Here is a 19,421-nt window from a genome sequence, read left to right as displayed (position 1 = left end):
CTTCAGGAAGGAAAGGCTACCCACTCCAGTATTCTGGCCTGGAGAATTCCAAGGACTATACAGTCCATGGGGTTGCAAAGAGTCGGATACGACTGAGACTTTCACTTTTCACTTTTTCAAGCCCATGTTCAGTTTTTAGCATATCTGGAGGACTACAATATGCTCTTAAACGACATTCTACTATCACAGTCTATCTTTTGTCTGTACTGTTACAAAAAGCCACTATGTTAAAATTTCTGACTTGTTAATTCCTATATCTTCACTAAGTTTTAAAGAATTTGATGCCAGCAGTAATACATCTGACTTTCCCCCCTAACTTGTTAAACTAAAGGAGTTATCTAGGAAATTTGGCATCAGTTCAGTTGCTCAGTCATGACTGACTCTGCGACTCCATGAACCGCAGCACCCAGGCCTCCCTGTCCATCACCAAATCCCAGAGTCCACCCAAACCCATGTCCATTGTGTCGGTGATGCCATCCAACCATCTCATCCTCTGTCGTCCCCTTCTCCTCCTGCCTTCGATCTTTCCCAGCATCAGGTTCTTTTCCAAGGAGTCGGTTCTTTGCATCAGGTGGCCAAAGCACTGGAGTTTCAGCTTCAGCATCAGTCCTTCCAATGAATATTCAGGACTGATTTCCTTTAGGATGGACTGGTTGGATCTCCTTGCTGTCCAAGGGACTCTCAAGAGTCTTCTCCAACACCACAGTTCATCAATTCTTCGGCACTCAGCTTTCTTTATAGTCCAACTCTCACATCCATGCATGACTACTGGAAAAACCATAGCCTTGACTAGATGGACCTTTGTTGGCAAATTAATGTCTCTGCTTTTTAATATGCTGTCTAGATTGGTCATAACTTTTCTTACAAGGAGTAAGTGTCTTTTAATTTCATGGTTGCAGTCACCATCTGCAGTGATTTTGGAGCCCCCCCAGAAAAAGTCTGTCACTGTTTCCCCATCTGCCGGGAGCCAGCATATTGCATATTGAGTGAGGATCTGGAATAGCTCAACTAGAATTCTATCACTGCCGGGGGCCAGCGTGAGGCACTCCGCCCATGGCAAAGGTCATGAGGAAGGAGGCTAGGCATATGCAAAGGCGGGATCGAGCCTCAGGAGTCCCCCTGGAAATTCTCGAGCGTCTACCCCCAAAACCAGAGTCTGCCTACTTTCTGCTTTGTGCTTTCACCTACACCTCTGACTTTACGGGGGGCTGTCCCCCACTACCTCTCTCTGAAAAGAGAGTTAGCTTACAGCTCCAGTTAATAATTCCTGGGTGTGACAGTGTTTCAACCTACAAACTCCTTTGGAAATCCTCTAGCCTGCCTGAATAGGTTTTTCCAGCCACAGGTGATTGTTCAGAGCCTCCCAACTGTGAGAGGCAGGAGATGTTCTAAACTGCCTAAACACAGATTCCTTTGAGTAGTTAAAAGATTGATTAGAAATTGTATTGGTGAAGGGTTTTTTCACTTGTTGAGCCAATGTTTGCTGCTAAGTCTCCATACTCCTTACCTACTGTGTCCTTGGCAGTGTATTGATTGATATAATGGGTGTATAGAAATGTAAAATGCAGCTTTGTCCAATGCTTTTTTGGAGGCTGCTGCCTGACTTTGGAATAATCACCTTTAGAGAAAAATAAGTTTCTTAAAATGTTAACAGGCCTCCGGGCCAGAAGATGATGTAAATCACCTGAACTTTTGCATATGATAAGTTTGAAAGCCTGGCTTCAATTAGAACCAGGAACTGCTGTCCTTGCATGACTCCACCCCTTTCCCCATTATCCTTTATGCACAACTTAAGGTATAAAACTATTTTGGAAAATAAAGTACGCCCCTTTTTTTGTTCACCGAAATTTGGTCTCCCCATGTCGTTCTTTCTTTCACCTTCTGGCTGAATCTTTCCTCTGAGGCGGGGAAGCTCGTCAAGCCTACTAATTTTGCCTGGGCTTCTAAGATCCGACCGGGGAGGCCTTAGTATCTCCTCTCCTTCGGGAGAACGGGAGGACGCCTGCGGCCTTCGTAGGTGACGTTAATTCCCTGCTTTGGAATTTTATTCAGCCTCTTTTCTCCACTGAATTTTCCTACTGAGCTATCCTTATTTCAGCCGCTTTTCTCCACTGAATTTCCTCACTGAGCTATCCTTATTCTATTACTCTTTGTATCCTTAATTAAAGTGTAATTAAGCAGTTGTTTCCTGACCCTCGCCTACGCCGTCTCTCCTTCGAATACCCTGGATCAGCTGGGGCTGGACCCCGGCACCCATCTATTTGCCATGAAGTGATGGGATAATTTGGCATAACACATAACCTTGGGAAGCACACTTTCACCAAGAATGAGAGGTCAAATGAGCAATACAACTTCTTCTAAATTAAAAAGAAATTCATTCACCCCAGAGACAACTGTCGGAATGCTACAATTTCAGATCAAACAGAAGTCTTGGGAAAACTCCACATTGGGGAACTAGTTTCAAAAATATATGTGATAGACATTTTAGTTTTCCTTTTGAATAAGATTTGCTTACACAAGGACAGGTGGTATTCTTCTTTCTATCTAAATTCAAAATACAAATAATTGTCTTGAAATTCTCTCCCTCTTTTGCACCTCCTAGGGCATCTATATCCCTGATGAGATGTCTGTAGGCCCTAAAATACTTTGTTAAGGAAAAATGATTAGCGCTGCTCCACTCAATCATACTTGAGACTGCATCAGCACACTTTTTCTGTAAAAGGCCAGATGGTAAATGTTTTTGGTCTTGTGGGCCATATAATCTCTACTCTCCAAGTACTCAACTCTGCTGTTAAATCATGAAAGCGGCCACAGACAAGACACAGACACATGAGCATGGCTGTGCCCAGTGAAACTATTTATGGGCAAAAATCTGAATTTCATATTTTCACATGTCCTAGAATATTCTTTGGGCTTCCCCAGTGGCTCAGTGGTAAAGAATCTGCCTGCCAATGCAGGAGACACTGGTTCAATCCCTGGGTTGGGAGGACTACCTGGAGAAGGAAAAGGCAACACACTTCAGTATTCTTGCCTGAGAAATCCCACGGACAGAGCAGCCTGGCAGGCTCCACTCCACAAGGTTGCAAACAGTTGGACACGACTTAGTGACTAAACAACAACAACAAAATATTCTTCATCTTCTGATTTTTTTTCTCAATCGCTAAAAAGTGTAAAAGCCATTGTAAGCTCACAGGTCATACTAAAACAAATGGTGGGCCAACCCTTGTCTAACACTAACCTGCCTGATGTTTCATGATTCCTGATAACAGATTTTATGAAAGTACTTACCCTACTGCAAAATAGCAGCTGGAGACTGTCCCTGTGGACACTAGATACTGGAGTTAAACACCTCTCACTGCAAATGCTGGTGTGTTATAAAGAGAGGTGGCAACATTATGGGTATGTTGGTGATAAATGGGGAACAGGAGGAAGACTCATGGTTACTTCCTAGCAATCACTGAGCAAAGCCTGCACCAGAGGAACAAAGACCCTTCCCCCTCTGGTAATATCTGCAAATTCTCAAAGATCAATTCAAAGTGCCTAACAAAGTAAGCTTTTGGTAGGTTAGAGACACATTTCTCCATCATCTATATCAAGAAAGTCATGGTGCCAAAGTTAATTAAATTAAATGCCATTATGCATTCATTTATACATTAATCTGCTTGTTCTTTTACCTAAAGTTGGTTGAGTTTATGGTAAAAAGATTTCCTAGTTTAGACTAAGAAGGATAAAAGAGCTGTGTGAATCAGTGAAGTCTAGAAGGTAAAAAATAAAAATCCCTGAAGGAATGGAGTTTGTTATTTTCAAAAAGTTAGGGCTAGACTGGAGGTATGTGGAGCTCCTCAGATTCCCTTCCCAGAAAATCAACCATAACTGGTAACAAATATTTTTCTAAAAAAACCATTTCAAGTCTGTATAAAATGTCTTAAGAGCAAACAGCAAATGGACAAGAGATCTTTATTCAAAAAAACAATTAAATCTTGATAAGGACAGTGAGGCTGTAGCATGTGAGCTATAAGCTGCTCTTCTCCTACCCTCCAGCCCAGAGTGACAGTTCTACTCTGGATGGGTACAGCCAAGAAGATGTGGCCCCCTGCCACCCCCAATCTCAAGTCTAAGATGACAGTTTCTCCCTAGGAAGGCTAGGCCACCAGCATCCTCATTCACCACCGTCCTGTGTTGTAAAAGCCCTATTCCAGGTAAGTGTGGTTAAGAGAACCAGGGCTCCATCCCCTCACCCACTTCCCACTCATATGGCATCTTAGGTCAATCAAGCCAAGAATACTGGGCCCTGATCATCTATGTCCCAGCTCACATCGGATGGAGGTTCCATGTTAGGAGAGGCAAGCTGAGAAGGTCAGGGGCTGCTAGCTCTGGCCAGCAGCCCACTCACAGCAGGGTATCATTCTAAAAGAGGCAGGCTGCTATCCCCTTGTCCTGCTCTGGAGCAGTGGTGCAGAGCTCTGCCTAGGGTCAAAGCATAAGGTAAAAACACAGAGCTCTGCAGCTCTCCCCAAGGGGACTGGTTTTATGTGGAACATAGCATGGGGAAGTTCAAACCCATGGAAGCTGTCAAAGACTATGAAGACTTTTGTAGCAAGAAATGAAGAGGAGGCTGGTAGCTCCATGAGAGCAATGGGTGAAAGGTAGACCAGCTAGAAGTTTAACAAAAAGGAACAGGGGAACAGAGAGTTATGGAAGCCTTCCTGTGGTCAGAGTAGACTTTAAAGAACAGCCTTAAAAAACCACATCTGCAAAGAAGTCCAATGTTAATGATATTAGACTGTGGAACATTTAGGTCTCAGGTTACTGGGAAAAACAATAAAGCAATTAGCTACCAATGTGGGGACACTAACAACTGGATGTGGTATCAATAGAGGAAGATCAATCAGGAACTTAAATCCCACCAGGGAACTCTCCTGTGGCCCAGTGTTTAAGAATCTGCCTGCCAACGCAGGAGACATGGGTTCAACCCCTGATCCAGCAAGACTCCACATGCTGTGGAGCAACTAAGCCCATGCACCACAACTTCTGAGCCCGAGTGTCGCAACTACTGAAGTCAATGTGCCTACAGCCTGTGCTTTGCAACACGAGAAGCCACTGCAATGAGAAGCTCGTGCGCAGCAACAAAGACCCAGTGCAACCAAAAAAAGAAAAAATCAAGAAGAAAAACTTAATAGTGAAATTAGGGAAAGATATAGTCCAAGAGAGCCCAGCTATAATCACTGTCACCCCAGGTGGGGATGAGTTAGGGTAGCTGTGTGCATGCCCAAGGCTGCACCTTCTGAGGAGTGACATCAGAGGCTGCACACTGTGGAGGAAACAGACCTCAGTGAACTAGTCCAGCAAAGTCACTCAACAAATAAACCAATAAACAGGAAGAAATTGCAGAGGCAGGAGGGAGAGAAATAAGTATCCAGAGTTGCTACATTACCTAAAGTGTCCAGTTTTCAACCACAAAAAATGCAAAGAAACAGGGCAGCATGGTCCATATATATGAAAAACAGCAGGCAATGAGTAACTGCCTTTGAAAGGACCCAGGTATTGGACTCAGGAGACAAAGACTTGAAAACTGCTACTATAAATATGCTAAAAGAACTAAAGGAAATCATACTTAACAAACAATGCATCATCAAATACAGAGTATCAATGAAGAGTTAGGAGTTACAAAAAAAAAAAAGTAAAGGGGAATTCTGGTGCTGCTCAGTTGCTCAGTCATGTCCAACTCTTTGCAACCCCACAGACTGTAGCCTGCCAGGGACCTCTGTCCATGAGGATTTTGCAGGCAAGAATACTGGAGTGGGTTGCCATGCCTTACTTCAGGGGATCTTCCCAGCCCAGGGATTGAACCCAGGTCTCTCACATTGTAGGTGGATTCTTTACTGTCTGAGCCACCAGGGAAGCCCCTGGAGCTAAAAAGTATAATGAAAAAATAGTGTTAGTCTTTCAGTCGTGTCTGACTCTTGGCAACACCATGGACTATAGCCGGCCAGGCTCCTCTGTCCATGGAATTCTCCAGGCAAGAATACTGGAGTGGGTAGTCATTCCCTTCTCCAGGGAATCTTCAGAAACCAGGGATTGAACCTGGGTCTCCTGCATTGTAGGCAGATTCTTAACTGTCTGAGCCACCAAGGAAGTCCCAAAAGGATAATAACCAAAATTAAAAGTTCACTGAAGGGGCTCAAGAGGAAATTACAATGGAAGAAAGAATCAGCAAATGTGTAGACAGATCAACAGAAGATTATGCAGACTGAAGAACAGAGAGAAAAAAGAATGAAGAAAAATGAACAGAACCTCCAAGAAATGTGGGACACCATCAAGTATACCAACAAAAACAGATCATAATGGGAGTCTTGGAAGGAGAGGAAAGGAGCAGGGCTACACTAAAAGAAATAATTGCTGAAAAATTCAGAATTTGATTAAGCTAATCTATATACCCAAGAAGCTAAATTCCAAGTAGGATAAACTCAAAGAGAGCCACATCCAGATACACGGTAGTCGAAACTGTGAAAGACAAAGTCTTGAAAGCAGCAAGAGAAAAAAGTGTCTTATTCTGTACAAGGGTAACTCAATAAAATCAACATCTGACTTTTCATCAGAAGCAATGAAAGTTAGAAGGCAGTATAACAACATATTCAAAGAGATGAGGAAAAGAAAGTCAACCAAAATCTTGTATCTAGCAAAACTATCTTTTATAAATGAAGGAGAATCTAACTTTACCTAAAGTACACAAGATCTTTAGAGAAAATTTCAACACCCTAATAAAGGATCTGAAAGAAAATCTGAGGAGAAAAGGAGAAAATAAAGACATTTTTAAGTAAACACAAACTGAGATAGTTTGTTCCTAGAAGACATGTTTTATTAAAAAAAAAAAAATACCAAAGGAAGTTCTTCAGGCTGAAAGCAAGTGATACCAGACAGTAGTTTTAATTCACACAATAAAAACAAAGTATGGGGACTTCCCTGGTGGTCCAGTGGCTAAGACTCCATGCCCCCAGTGCAGGAGACCAGGGTTCCTGGTCAGAGAACTAGATCCCACATGCAGCAACTAAGAGTTCACATGTCGCAACTCAAGATCCCACATACCACAATGGAAATCGAAGATCCTGCTTACTGCGACTAAGACCTGGCACAGCCAAATAAATATTCTTTAAAAATATGCAATAAGGTTAGTTATATAGGTAACTGTAAGAAACAATATAATTGCTAATTTCTTTTCTTGTCTTAACTGGTTTAAAACACAATGGCACAAAATGACATATAGAATCACATGTTGGGGCCTATAACATATATTAATAGATATGTAACATATTTGACACTAACAGTACAAAAGATGTAGGTAGAAACAAGGCTGTACTTGAAGAAGGAAATAGCACCATTTGGTAACCTGAATCCACAGAAACAAATGAAAAGAATTTGGAAGGTAAACAAACAGGTTAATGTAACTCTATAAAGACTTATTTTCCTTTCTTCTCTCAGCTTTGTTAAAAGATGATATTATACAGAGTAAGAATTCTAACAAAAATACTTACAAACATTACAACTAAATAATCCCCAGTCTCCATAAGAGGTAGGTAAATTGAAGGTGCAAGGTAAGTAAATTGAAGGTGCAAGAGTCCAACCTATTTGGATAGAATTGTTAGAAGCTTTAAAAATATTTCCAAAACAAATATTTGTGCTGAAATCTTGTTGACAGTCTTCCTTAAGCAAATCTATTCATCCCAGAGAGCACAGGAGTTAACTTTGCCCCAGTTCTGCTCAAATCCTCAATAGTGAAGTGTGAAAAAATGAGACATTGATAAATATATGCTCTGTGCTGTCACAGGTTATGGCTCAAGTGAGCAGAACAGTAGCAAGAGAGGCTGGTGAAGGCTTGCCCACAGCTGGAGCGGATCCTGATCCTCTGAGCAAACAGTTAGCTTTAGTTTGAGAAAATAAGGAGAAAGAAGGGGAATGCATGAATTCTGAAAACAGCTGGGTGAGTTTAATGAACAGGACTGAGGAGACAGCAGGAATCTGGAATCTTGGGAAAGTAAAACTACTTCTTTTGAGAAAATCTTCCATAAAAGTGTATAAAACTTAAAGAAATTCTACAGAAAGAAACTGGGACTAATGACTGCATTTAAAAAAGCAATTCATGAACTTCCAAATGAAAGCGCAGGCTCTTGAGTACAGTACTTTTGTTCTTAGAAAGAATAGGCCCAAACATCTTCAAGTGATGACTTGAAGACTTTTGTTGGTGGGGAGACCCAAAATTAAAAAGAAAAACATTGATTAGCATAACACACGTTCAATAGCAAACCAGGCTGGGATATTTATAATTGTTACATTTATAAAGAGAAACATCTCAAGAATCCAACTCATTAAAACAAATTTAACAAAGACAGCTTAGTTTCCTACATAAAGGGGCATTAGAACCAGTATGCTAGGCACATTAACATGTAAACCCTTATTCCAAACACTCTTCAAGCATTTCCAAAAGGATGATTCTGATATAGTAAATGAGGTCAGAGAGCAGAGTAAAAGCCACTGGTCTCTAACACTATGAGGGTAGGGGTGAGGAATCAGTGGAACTACGACCATCACCACAATGAACAGTTCATCCCATAGCATCACTAGGTTAAATAATAGGTTTTTTAAAGCTCTCATTACAGGGACTTCTCTGGTGGTCCAGTGGCTAAGACTCCAAGCTCCCAATGCAGGGGGCCTGGGTTTTATCCCTGGTCAGGGAACTAGATCCTACATGCTACAACTAAGACCCAGCATGGCCAAATAAATAAATATTTTAATAAAATAAAAGCTCTCATTACAAATGTATGGATATATAGTCTCAAATGCCATAATTTTTAATGCCTATCTAATACACCATCTGGTGAATATATATATATATATATATATATATATATATATATATATATAGTGTATACTTCATCATTCTCATTTATTATATAACTTTGTTTGGAATTTTTTCTTACTATACACTGAGATGAACATCCTTGCATATGGCATCTTTCCACTCTGGTCTTTTCCTGAGAATAGCTTCCCAGGAGTGAGATTATTAGAGCAAGTTTAAGGTTCTCTATATGTGTGGCCAAGTTGCTGTCAAAAAGGATGGAACAATTTATATTCCCACCAGTAGTACATACAAAGACATTTCAATTTCATCATTGTCTCAGTAGAGCTGGTTAGTGGGGTTCCCCCCTCCACATCTGCTAAGTTAGGTAACAAAGAAATAACACAATTATTGAAATGGAAAGTCAATATCATCCCAGTTCAAGCACAGCAAGATGGTGGAGAATCTGGATGGCCAAAGATGGAATCTCAGCTCCACCCCATACTAGATGGATGACCTTGGAAAATGTATTTGTCCATCTAAACCTCAGTTTTCTTATGTTTGAAATGAGGACAATAATACTGTCAACTTCATTAAGTGACAGAGGCTTAAAGATGGTCATGGCACATAGTGGACATCCAATAAAGATTAGCTATGTTCGACAGTTCTAGACTAGACCAGACTGGGAATTCTGAACCTGGAGCCCATTAATTCTTGGGGGTCTGTGAAAGTGAATGAGAAAAAAAAGTTCACCTTTCTCATCATTCGCCTTTCATTGAAATATAACAGTGCTTTTGATCAGGAATGTAGGCAATACATTTTGTTTTCAGCAGGACATGGGACTTTGTCACTAATATAAATCAAACAATTTTTCATCTCACATTACAGTTCCTGAAGAGATCTCAAAATAACTTTTATATTTATCACTACACCAAAATTACGGCAGTTTTTAGACTTGCTGTTTGATCTTATTATTTGAGACATTAGTAAAGGAGGACATAGACTACAATATATCACTTTAAAATATTTTTGATAACTACATGCATACATGCTAAATCGCTCCAGTTGTGTCTGACTCTTTGCAACCTCATGGACTGGAGCCCACCTGGCTCCTCTGTCTATGGGATTCTCCAGGCAAGGATACTGGAGTGGGTTGCCATTTCCTCCTCCAGGGGATCTTCCCAACCCAGGGATCAAACCCGCATCTCTTATGTCTCCTGCCTCTGGCAGGCAGGTTCTTTACCACCAACTCCACTTATGTAGTTCAGTATAATTGGTCTCTTTTGTAGTAGTTTGTATTTATTTAAGCATTTTAAGATTTATTCTGAGAAGGGGTCCATAGGCTCTTCCAGACTGACAAAAGAGTCCCAGGACCCCAAAATCTAAGAGCCCCTGCTCTGGACTCTAGGCAGAATTTGCACATAGAACAAACTACCTGCAGCCCTAAAACATCAGAGTTTCTTCAGTGGGCTTCATGTATGAACAGTTACATGATAATAGGCGAGTCCCATCCATAAAGAGCTGCCAGGAGAGCAGAGCATGTTGCAGTCTCAACCTTACTGTCCATCAGGTTCAATCATGGCCACTACCCAAGGACACCTAGGACGAGTTCCCCAGCAGGCTCCTCTGTGCCCTATGCAAGGCGCCCTATGCAAGAAGGCCAGCACAATAACACAAGCAAAGGGGCCTCACTACACTAGCACTTATTTTTTATTTATGGCCAGCAGCCTGGAGAATTTCATGGACAGAGGAGCCTGGCAGACTACAGTCCATGGTGTTGCACAGAGTCAAACACAACTGATAGACTAACTTTCACTTTTCAGCAGCAGCTCTTTCTAATTGTGTTGTGGGAGAAGACTCTTGAGAGTCCCATGGCCAGCAAGGAGAACAAGCAAGTCAATCCTAAAGGAAATCAACCCTGAATATTTATTGGAAGGATTGATGCTAAAACTCAATACTTTGGCCACCCAGTGAGAAGAACCAACTCATTGGAAAAGACCCCAATGCTGGGAAAGATTGAAGGCAAAAGGAGAAGGGGGCGGCAGAGGATGAGATGGTTGGATGGCATCACCGACTCTGAGTTTGTGCAAACTTCAGGAGATAGTGGAGGACAGAGAAGCCTGGCAGGCTGCAGTCCATGGGGTTGCAAAGAGTTGGACACAACTTAGCAACTGAACAACAGCAGCAGATCACAAAGTTGTTCAGTAATAGCACAAGTTTTTCATTATTATTTTTTATAAACTAATTCTTTGGAGCAAAAAAATATGTAAGAATTTATCCCAACCAACTTCAACATGAGACTTTAAGCGTGACCTTCTAGGGAACATTTCTAAAATAACGATTAAATAAATGTTTAGTCAAAAGAAGAGGGAAAAATCTAAGGCAAATGGAAGGAGGTTTAATACTACCCATGATAAGCTGATTTCCAAGCACTTACGGGAGAATGCATATCTTGATTGCTAGGAAAACGTGCCACTCTGGAGTTTAACTCTTGTAATAGAAAAGGGCTGCAAACCCTTGGTGAAAACTGGAATTTAAAAAGCACAGAGAATTGTTCCCAAGAAAATTTAGGGAGAAATTGAGCAAACTTAAGACAATTAAAAATTATTTAACATAACCATACGTGTGACAAAGTCAACTTATTAAGGAAGAAAACCTAAATCAAGCACTGCTCTAAAAAATGATAACAAGGTGTAATTCTTTGTCTAGTCAGTTAAAGGAGGATTTTTAAAATCAGCACGCATGCACATCAGGGAAATGCAGTTTTTTTTTTAAGATCAATGCAAATAGCATTCTATGTACATTGCTAGCTTTCTATATTTATCTGGTAATAAGAGGAAAATACAGAAGCTGAGTAACAATTTCAATTGGATAATCAGACTACTGTGCCACTGAAAGGTGAATGAAGACATCCCTGCTGGAAACATGCCATGTAGCACCAACTGAGCTATTCCAACAGTCCATCTGCTTTGTTCAAATAACAGAATGGCTATCATAAAGTCAGAGAATTATTTTAGAGCTGGCACAAACGGCAGTGATCACTTTATTAATAATCATCTCATTTTATACTGGAGGAAACCGATTCCCAGCAAGGTTAACCGACTGGCCCACAGATGACCACAGAGCCAGGCAAATCTCATGTCCTCCCTCTCCCTTCCTGTAGGCTTCCTGCCACTAACTGCCAATCCTGCTTAATCCTGAAACACTCTTATATCAAGGTAGACATGATATACAAAACCAAGTGCCCAACACCAACAGATGGGTGAATGGTGTAGCTTATGGTATGTGAATTACATCTTAAAGAAAATAAATGGGTGTCATGGGACACTGGCATGCTGCAGTCCAACTCGCAAAGAGTCGCACACAACTGAATGATTCAACAACAAATGGCACACTAAAAACTCATTCAGTTGGTAGGCAGATTTAAATATTTCTATTTTGGTTCTGACATTGGCCCTGTGACATGTGACACTACTCCTGTCATATTCAAGAGATACAGAGAAAAGTTGTATGGTTCACACCTCCAGAGTTCTGCAATTTATTTTATTTTTTTCCAGAGTACTTCAATTAAAAGAGAACACAACCACAGGCATGAAGGGGAAAAAATACAAAAAGACTTGAAGGGAGAACTTAAGATGAGGTAGAAATACAAAATAGCTACACAAATGAAATAAATATTCAAATGGCAGAATTTTTTTTTTACATAAATCACATTCAATGAATAAAATCCTCCCTCTCCATCTACTATGACAATTAGCCTTCTTATTTGAACTTGAGTCTTCACTAACAAAAATGGTAGATATTCTGACTCTGAACTCAGGAAACCCAAAGGATTCAGAAAGGAGAAAAGAAATTTAATTGCCTTTTTACCAAAGTGTCCCTAAGCAATCTACATCATCCTTGATAATCTTGGATCCCAAGCCAAAGCAAACTGAAGGAATGAGGCAGGCAAGAGAGAGAAAGACCAGGAGAAATTCTGTTACTAGAAACTTGAGGCCTCAGTGAGCTTGCAAGCCAGGTACAAGACTTGCAGTACTACAGACAATACTCCCAATACTACCAATGTCTGTTTCTCAAAGAATTTCCAATTTATTGCCATCATAAAGATAACTATTTTGATGGGAACAATGAATGTCTTTTAAATCTCACTGAATTTCCAGAAAAAAAAAATAATCACCTAGTCCAGAGGTCAAGAACCAGATTAGTTTTTTAATACCATGATCCTAGCTCGGAAATTTAACTCTGCTTTTAAAGGATCAGCTCTCAACTCTAGCTTTAGGACACGACAAATGAAAGTAAGGTCCGGTTTACTTTGAACTATCTCTTCTCCACATACTGGGAACACCTCATCTTCTCCTGGTCATTTTCCTGAGGATCAAGGAAGGTTTATGTCCCCATGTTTCCTCTCTGCTGAGGCTACATACAGCTTCTGAATAATCACCCACCAATTCAAAAGAAAACATCATTTCTGTGCATCTCTGCCTCCGAGGTACATGCCTTAGTCTTAAGGTACATATGATTCATATATTTCTCAAATGAAATGATTACAATGCAGCAGACACTCAGGTGCACACCCAGACCCCCCTTTTCAAGGAAAGATGTATTGTCCTAGCTACTGAGAACACTGCAGCTCTCACCCCTGCTGCCAGCCCCTTGTGGAACTGCCTCAGGTGCAGAGAGCACCTCACCTAGTATCATTCTCCTTCCAGTGAGGGATGGATGTAGGAGTATAAAGGCCTGACCATCTCGTCACAACTCAGAACTACTCGGAAACTCCAGCTCCCCACGGAGGTCAGGCAAGGCTTCCACTGGGCCTGCATCCCAGCGGGATTTCTCTTTCTGCCCAATCCTGCTTCCTGCCCTCCTCTCCCTCACAGGTGATCCCGAGGGCACTCCTCAACAAATTCCCTGTTCACTGAACTCAGTCTCACAGTTTACTTCCTGGGGAGAATCAACCTACAAAATATAACGTATCTTTGAAGGTATAGCTATTTTTACAAAGGAAAATTAAAACAAAGAATACCTGTGGACTATGTACAACAATAACAAACTACCAGGAAGTTCCAAGGGTTAATAGATAAAGGAGTCTTGGGGTTGGCTATACGTTCACTCTTGTTTTCATAAAGGCTATACTTTCACTCTTGTTTTTGATCTCTCATCATATAAACAAGTCTTCTGAAGTGACAAAATGCTGAAAGGGGCTATCTTGGTTATCACTAAGCAGAAGAATATATCCTCTAAGAATGAAAATGGATAAAAATAATATATGAGGTAATTTTTCTGGAATTTTGATCAAAAACTGAATTACATTTTAACTCAAATATTGAATTATGAAGCCAAATATGATGTGTTAAAGATTTCTATGGAAAATATCTTTAAAAATAAATCTTGCAAAGGAAATTAAGAAAATTTCCTTTACAAGAATATCCAGAAGAAGAAAATATCTAGGAATAAATTTAACTGAGAAGGTAGAAGACTTGTACACAGAAAGCTATAAAACACTGCTGAAAGAAATTAAAGGGGTCCTCAATAAACAGAAAGACATCCTGTGTTTTTGGATTGGAAAACAATATTATTAAGATATCAATACCACCTAAGCAATAAACCCTAACCCTATCAAAATTTCAATGGCCTTTTTTGTAGAAATGAAAAAGTTGATTCTTAAATTCACATAGAATTGCAAGTGACCTCAAACGGCCAAAACAGTGTTGAAAAGAACAAAGACAGATTTCCTGATTTTAAAAAGTACTATAAAGTTACAGTAGTCAAAACAGCATGGAACTGACATAAGGGTAAACATACAGGTCAATGGAACAGAATTTCAAGTCTAGAAACAAACCCTTAAATTTACGGTCAGTTGATTCTGACAAAGGTGCCAAGAAAATTTAATGGGGAAGGAATCGTCTTTTTAAGAAATGGTACCAGGACAACTGGATCAGTTCAGTTCAGTTCATTTGCTCAGTCGTGTCTGACTCTTTGCGACCCAATGAACTGCAGCACGCCAGGCCTCCCTGTCCATCACCAGCTCCCGGAGTTCACCCAGACTCATGTCCGTTGAGTCGGTCATGCCATCCAGCCATCTCATCCTCTGTCGTCCCCTTCTCCTCCTGCCCCCAATCCCTCCCAGCATCAGAGTCTTTTCCAATGAGTCAACTCTTTGCATGAGGTGGCCAAAGTATTGGAGTTTCAGCTTTAGCATCGGTCCTTCCAAAGAACACCCAGGACTGATCTCCTTTAGAATGGACTGGTCGGATCTCCTTGTAGTCCAAGGGACTCTCAAGAGTCTTCTCCAACACCACAAAATTCAAAAGCATCAATTCTTAGGCGCTCAGCTTTCTTCACAGTCCAACTCTCACATCCATACATGACCACAGGAAAAACCATAGCCTTGACTAGATGGACCTTTGTTGGCAAAACAATGTCTCTGCTTTTGAATATGCTATCTAGGTTGGTCATAACTTTCCTTCCAAGGAGTAAGCGTCTTTTAATTTCATGGCTGCAGTCACCATCTGCAGTGATTTTGGAGCCCAGAAAAATAAAGTCTGACACTGTTTCCACTGTTTCCCCATCTTTTTCCCATGAAGTGATGGGACCGGATGCCATGATCTTCGTTTTCTGAATGTTGAGTTTTAAGACAACTTTTTCACTCCCCTCTTTCACTTTCATCAAGAGGCTTTTTAGTTCCTCTTCACTTTCTGCCATAAGGGTGGTGTCATCTGCATATCTGAGGTGATTGATATTTCTCCCAGCAATCTTGATTCCAGCTTGTGCTTCATCCAGCCCAGCGTTTCTCATAATGTACTCTGCATATAAGTTAAATAAGCAGGGTGACAATATACAGCCTTGACCTACTCCTTTTCCTATTTGGAACCAGTCTGTTGTTCCATGTCCAGTTCTAACTGTTGCTTCCTGATCTGCATATAGGTTTCTGAAGAGGCAAGTCAGGTGGTCTGGTATTCCCATCTCTTTCAGAATTTTCCACAGTTTATTGTGATCCACACAGTCAAAGGCTTTGGCATAGTCAATAAAGCAGAAATAGATGTGCTTCTGGAACTCTCTTGCTTTTTTGATGATCCAGCAGATGTTGGTAATTTGATCTCTGGTTCCTCTGCCTTTTCTAAAAGCAGCTTGAACACCTGGAAGTTCATGGTTCACGTATTGCTGAAGCCTGGCTTGGAGAATTTTGAGCATTACTTTACTAGCATGGGAGATGAGTGCAGTTGTGTGGTAGTTTGAGCATTCTTTGGCATTGCCTTTCTTTGGGATTGGAATGAAAACTGACCTTTTCTAGTCCTGTGGCCACTGCTGAGTTTTCCAAATTTGTTGGCATATTGAGTACAGCACTTTCACAGCATCATCTTCCAGGATTTGAAATAGCTCAACTGGAATTCCATCACCTCCACTATCTTTGACTGGATAGCCACATGTAAAAGAAAAAAGTTGGATCCCGACCTCACACCAGACACAAAAATTAAGTCAAAATGGGTCAGAGGAATAAATTTAAGAGCCAAAACTATAAAACTTTAAAAGGAAACACAGAAGTAATTCTTTGTGACCTTGGGTTAGGCTAAGCATTCTCAGATACAACACCAAAAGCATGAGGCATAAAATAAGTGATGAGGTCTCTGAAAAGGGCCTTGCTTCCAGAATCACAAAGAACTCTAACAGCTCCATAATAAGACAAAAAAATCCAACTAAAAATAAGGAAAAGATTTGAATAGACATTTCACCAAAAAAGACTATGAATGGCTTATAAGCACATGAGAAGATGCTCAACATCATGACTCACTAGGGAAATACAAAACCACAATGAGATACCACTTCATACTAAAATGGATATAATAAAAAGACAGACCATACCAAGTATTGATGAAGATGTGAAGAAGCTAGATCTCTCATTGGTGAAGGAAATGTAAAATGGTACAGCCACCCTGGACATTATTTTGATAGTTTCTTACAAACTTAAACATATATTTACTATATGATCCAGCAATTCCATTCCCAGGTATCTACCCAAGAGGAATAAAGACATATTTCCAACACAAACACCAGAACGTTTACAGCAACACTATGAAAAATAACTAAAAAGTGGAGACAATCCAAAAGTCCATCAATTGAAGAATATAATTGCTATAAGTATGTGGAATATCCATACAATAAATACTTTTCAGCAATAAAAAGGAACCACTGATGCATGCTACATCATGGATGAACCTCACAAATATCATGCCAAATGAAAGAAACTAGATGCAAAAGACAGCATTATTGTATCCTTCCATTTCTATGAAAAGTCCTGAAAAGGTAAATCTGTAACACATAAAGCAAATTAGTGGCTTGGGGCTGGATAGGAATAAGGGCTGTCTGAAAACAAGTATATTGCAGGGTGATGGAAACACTCTACAACTGGATTGTGGCGATGGCTGCACAACTCTTAAAAGCCATTGGATGCTGTGCACACAGGTAAGCTTTACAGTATGTCAATCATAACTAAATAAAGAGCTAAAAAAACAAACCTGGAAGACAAGACTATGAGCATCATCTGAAAAAGAGGTGAGCACGAAAGGTGATACTATGTTTCCAAAGACCAGAAGAGCCCAGAAGGGCTGCAGGTCTGGTCCAGACTACAGATTGGCTTTCCATCCTTTGCATTTCTGCAAAGCAACTGCTCCCAGAAACAGGAGCAAATGTAAGCTATCTGTGATGGCCAATTTTATGTGTCAACTGGACCAGCCACATGGTGCTCAGATTAAACATTATTTTTGCACGTGTCTGGGAGGGTGTCTCTGAATGTGATTAGCATTTGGGTCAGTGGACTCAGTCAAGTAGACTGCCCTCCCCGCTGTGGGTGGGCATCCTCCAATCCACTGAGGCCTAACCAGGACAAAAGGCAGAGGGAGGAGGAATTCGGCCTCTTTTGCCTGCCAAACTGCTTGGTCTGGGACACTCATATCATCTTCTCCGATCTACCCTCATTGGCTTCCCAGGCCTGTGGACTTAAACTGAATTACATGACTGGTTTTCCCAGGCACCCTCATAATAAATGTCCCTATCTCCTATCAGTTCCGTTTCTCTAGAGAACCCTTACTAATTAATACACCATCCCTATATCATGTGAAGCCGAGTCCCATGCATCATCAGGCACAATTCTAAAAACATGAAATACTCCCTGAAGACAGATATCTCAAAGCATGTTGGTTTTCATACATTCATAAATCACTTCAAGCACCCAGCTCCATGTTCACTGTGGGGCATTTGATCTGTACCTGACTCACAGGACTTTATAATTCACCAAGCATGACTATGTTGTATCTCTCTCTGTTAAAGCTGTCCAGTTATCACAGTCCCACAGCGTCATCAGATTCTCTCTCCAAACCTCTGGTGTCATACAAACCATACCTCTGCTTTCAGGCAGCATTACCCCCATCCATATGGAGGGGACCAGTGAACACACTCTTCATAAAAGTCAATGATTTACTTTGACATTCTATTTCAGTGTTTAATCACCATTACTGTGAGATGTCCATTCTGCTGATCCCAACCTTTTTTCCATTTGCCCTAGTTCCATGCCATCTGGAGTAGAAATAACCGCCTCCCAGCTTCATGAAAAGGGGTAACCTTTGAAAAAGACCATGAACCATACCTCTTGAGATTCGTTTCCCTTCAATTTTTCCTTTTAGGTGCTATTTTCAACCCTTCCAGTCACCTCAGGTCCTTTATTTTGTTCTCCTGAATGCTCTAAAATTTCACACCCCATCAAGCATGACAACCAGGACTGGGCACCAAATTCTAAAGTAATGTCAAACACAGCAGAGACAGTCATTGCCAAATCCTTTAGAATCAGTTTGTTCCTAAAAACCAGCAAAACAAACAAAAACCTAGGGAGAATGATGCTATGGTCTAATTAGAATTACCAAGAATGTGAAGGAATTCCTAGGTGTTTATACACAAGGGAGAATGTACCAAAAGGGAGACTATATAGTGGAATGGTAACAGAGTATGGCTAAGTCTCCTGAAGAACAAAAAGGTGTCTAGGCTCTGACACAACCAACGGTCAAGATGCAAAAGAGTTGTGTTCCTTGTACCTGGCCTTAATGTAATTCTTGCTTCAAGGAATTACTGTTTCCTAGATGTTCCGTGTATTAAATCCAAGTCCTGTCTATTCACTTGTACAACAAATATGGGACGCAGACAATGAGTGCTGGAAGTTATCTATGAATGAAATGACTTAGTTCAACCTTTTCATTTTACCTATGAGGGCACTGAGGATTGGGTTCTGGGATGGAATGACTGACCAAAGTTATTCAGAGACAGAGCTGGGAGGCTGAGTGGGGATGAGCCAGTTGGCAGCTTGAGGGGGAAGGGGTTCCAGCTGTCCTCGCAAGAAATACCACCAATAGGTACAATCCTAGCCACAGTAATTCACAAAGAAAGAGAAATAAAAGGAAATCAATTGGAAAAGAAGTAAAACTGTTACTGTTTGCAGATGACATAATACTACATATAGAAAACCCTAAAGATGCTACCAGAAAACTACTAGAGCTCAACAATGAATCTGGTATTGTTGCAGAATACAAAATTAATATACAGA

General features: G+C 40.7%; 1 protein-coding gene across 3 annotated transcripts in view; it reads right to left on the bottom strand.

Moving 5' to 3' along the window:
• Positions 1 to 19,421, bottom strand: part of MAP3K15 (mitogen-activated protein kinase kinase kinase 15) — a 161,358-nt gene that overhangs the window by 101,160 nt on the left and 40,777 nt on the right. The gene's annotated exons all lie outside the window — the stretch shown is intronic.

Source organism: Bubalus kerabau, chromosome X (assembly GCF_029407905.1).
Source record: "Bubalus kerabau isolate K-KA32 ecotype Philippines breed swamp buffalo chromosome X, PCC_UOA_SB_1v2, whole genome shotgun sequence".
NCBI lineage: Eukaryota > Metazoa > Chordata > Mammalia > Artiodactyla > Bovidae > Bubalus > Bubalus kerabau.
Note: the sequence above shows the minus strand (reverse complement) of the source record. Positions and strands in the feature narration are given on the sequence as shown.